Source organism: Papaver somniferum, unplaced genomic scaffold (assembly GCF_003573695.1).
Source record: "Papaver somniferum cultivar HN1 unplaced genomic scaffold, ASM357369v1 unplaced-scaffold_139, whole genome shotgun sequence".
Classification (NCBI taxonomy): Eukaryota; Viridiplantae; Streptophyta; class Magnoliopsida; order Ranunculales; family Papaveraceae; genus Papaver; species Papaver somniferum.
The window spans coordinates 1,040,707-1,044,522 of NW_020623156.1; positions in this window are offsets into that span (position 1 = coordinate 1,040,707).

Here is a 3,816-nt window from a genome sequence, read left to right on the forward strand (position 1 = left end):
GGGCATTTGTTTTTTACTAGGAAATGTGAATTGATTTGAGGGAAAAAAAACTTGGATTACTTTGTCACCCTCTGACCTCTAATGAGGTGGGTATTAATTTCAGTTAATGTAGCCAAATTTCACAAGCCTGGTCTAAATTATGTAATTGTTTTTGATTCATCATTCATTCTCTACATAAGTTAATCTACATTTAGTGGTAGATTCCTTCGCATGATGACAACGATATGTTTTGGACATCCCGTCATCAGTTCTCTTGCTCGGGTAATTATGATTAACTCTTATTGAGTGAAGTATTATTGTTTCATACTGGAGTTTTTTTCCTTACCACATGAGAGTAACTCAAGGGCATCAACCATGAGCTTGACTTCGGGGCATAAAAACCTCAGGGCCGTCCCTGGAAGGATACATTATGGAGGGGAAGGAGAATAAAGTATACAAGTTAAATAAAGCTTTGTGTGGTTTGAAAAAAGCACCACGTGCTTGATATACAAGAATAAATTCTTATTTCATTAAGAAAGGTTTTTTAAGATGTCCACGAGCATACTCTATATTTGAAAGCTGATACTCTTGGAAATAATATGATAGTATGTTTGTATGTGGATGATCTTATATTTACTAGAAATAGTTTTGAGATGATCAAGGAATTCAAGGAGGATATGGTGAAGGAGTTTGAGATGACAGATCTTGGGTTAATGTCATATTTTCTTGGTATAAAACTACAAAAAACTGAAAAATGAGTTTTTATTAATCAGAAGAGATATGCAGAAGGAATACTAAAGCGTTTCAAAATGGATAATTGTAATCCAATTCTAACACCAGTAGAGGAGACATTGAAGTTGACAAAACAAGGATCACTAGTAGAAAATGGGTATTTTAAGTCTGATTGGGCTTTATGAATAATACTTCCCGTGGATTTCTTTATAAATTGGGTTTCCCAAGGTAGCCTTTTTTAATGGAAAAGTAAATCAAGTTCCGGTAACAGACTTAATACACGAGGGTAGTTTAGGAAATAAAATAAAATCCACGTGGAGTTATATTAAGACTGTTAGAGGCAATACTTTTTATGGTCCGCACTTCTAGATATAAATTATCTCTCCATCAATCTGCCTTTTCTTCCCAGTTCTCTCTCACAGGTTCACTTCTCTGATTCCTCTCAGTTATAACCCTAAATCTCGCCTCCACCTCATGAAACACCAGAATAATTTCATCCTTACCTTAACAATCATCTCGACTATCACTTTTGTAGGATCAAAATCTCGCAGCAATGATGTCTCAGCGAAATTATCAACAACACAACGCCACAGCGTCGCAGAACAATTTCAGAAATGATATAGTAAACGACGTCAGCTAGAATTATGAGAAAGATGTGAGAATCCTGCGAAAATTAGAGAGTTTGCGAGATTAACATTTGTAAGGTTGCGAGAATGTCGCAAAGCATATCCGAAAATAAAGGACAGATTAGCTGTCATCCACTATGTACTTCCCTATAAATAGTCGTTCAGTTGTAAAGGAAAGGAGGGAGATCTTTTTGGAGTAAGAAACAAGTAAATAGGAGAGAGAAAGTCCCGAGCAGAGGTCATTCTTGATTCCTTTATCTTTTCTTGTATGAATATTCAAATATTGATCAATAAAATTAAGAGTGTAAATCTAAAAATGAGTTGAGTAATAATGAAATCATATGAGGGGTGTAGTGTAGGATTTCCTGCAACTACATAATGGCGCTAGAAACAGGGACTTGAAGATTAGAAAAAATTGAAGATTAATATTGAGATTTGTGAAGATTTAGAGTGATTGATTAAGAATTTTACATAATTTCTTGCAATTTGTTAACATTGAAGAAATGGCTAGAAGAAGAAATACATCCGAACAACCGACTACTGTTAGAAGAAGCAAGAGAATTGCTGGGAGAGAAAGAAGTGAAATGGGAGAATCTACTAGAATGAGAAGTAATAGAAAATCAAATTCAACCACCAATTCAACAAAAACACTAGTACAAGGGAGGAATACAGATTATGATAGGGTGAGTATACACACTTGGCAATCAAATTCGGCAGAAGAAGTAGAAGAAGAGCAACAAAAAAAACCATAGACAGGTAGAGAGAAATCAAGAAGCAGATGAAGGAATAATTCATGGAGATGAGGAAATTGGAGCGTTAGAAACGTTGAGACGAAGAATACATGAAGAAAGAAGAGCTGAGGCAGAAGAACGTGCAAATCTAACAAGGCAAAATCACGAATTGGGATGGAAAATATAAGACTACAGAATAGAAGATCGAGAAGTATTACAAAATCATATTCAAGATCGACTAGAAGAGAAATGAGGCGAAACTCACCCACAATCAATGCTGGAAACAATATTCAAGAAGAAATATCAAATCCTAATGAAGAATATCGCGAAAATAGAGAAAGAGCTGATGATCGTTACGTTCCACAAAATGAAACTTTTGATGATGGGAAAAATGGTAGAAATCAAGAGAACGGACAACGTCAGGGACGAAATGACCAAGATGGCGAAGGAAATCGAGAGGAAGGAAGAAGAATTTTACATGAAAGAAAACTCAAAGAAATCAACAGACGATTGAAGAAGAAATTGAAAGACATTATGCTGAACAAGCACGTTTAATTTGCGAACGTGAAAGATTGAGAGCGGAAATGGAAGAACAAGAGCTTCAGGAGACAATTCGCCAGAACAATCACGACAATCGAGAAAGAAGGCGTACACAAAACCGGAATAACGGTAATATCAATGAAGAGTGATAGAGTAAGAGGATGGCTGAAAGACAGCGAATGGAATTAATAAGAAATGAACAAAATCATGAAGGGGAAAATGAAGACATAATCATTGCGAATTCAAGATAGAGATGAAGAAGACTGCAGAAGAAGACGAGATGAGGATAATGAAGAAGAAATGCAAAATTTCGCGAGAGAAGAAAGACATGAACGCAGAAGAAGAGAGGCGAAATTAAAAACCAATGGATCAAAATTCAGGTGTAAATAAACAAATCTTGAAAGAATTAGAAGAAATGAGAGGAATGCTAAATAATAGAGGAGAAGTAGGCAGAAGACAATTGGATGAAGCAATAGAAGAAGCTGCGAAAACTCCATTTACAAGGGAAGTACAATTAGGAGGAATACCACCGAAATGCAATTTCCCGCATTAACCAGCATTTTTGATGGAACAACTTGTGCAATTCAACACATTAAAGCCTATGTGAGGTGCATGTTGCAATGGGAAAATCATGATGCGTATTGTGCAAATATTTCGCATCCAGCTTAACAGGAGAGGCGTTAAAATGGTTTGAAGGTCTACCAAAGAATACAATAACATCCTTCAATCATTTGCAGACTACATTCTAGGGGCATATATAAGTAATAATTCTTCGCGACCTGGTATAGAAGATGTGTTTGGATTAAAACAGAGGATTGGCGAAAGTTTGAAACACCTGACTAAAAGATGGAGAACTATGTGTAGCGAAATGGCTGGCCGTGTAGATGAGAGATATCTTATATTCATTTATCAATGCTATGTTTGCAACAAACCTATTGTATGTCCAAATTTTCAGAGTCAAGAATACGATCACAATGACTGAATTGCGAGAACTTCAAGAAGAATACATTGCTCTAGAGGAAAGGCAAAATGAAATGGAATCATATCCAGTTGCGAACACCAATCACAAAGCGAATGCAAGCTTATTACCCAAGCTAATAACACAGTAGCGAATACTTCGCAAGTACAACAAGAGAAGGTGACGGGTAACAATCAACAGAAACTTGGCTATGGGAAGCCGAGATCAAGAGGAGTATGAAAGAGAAAGA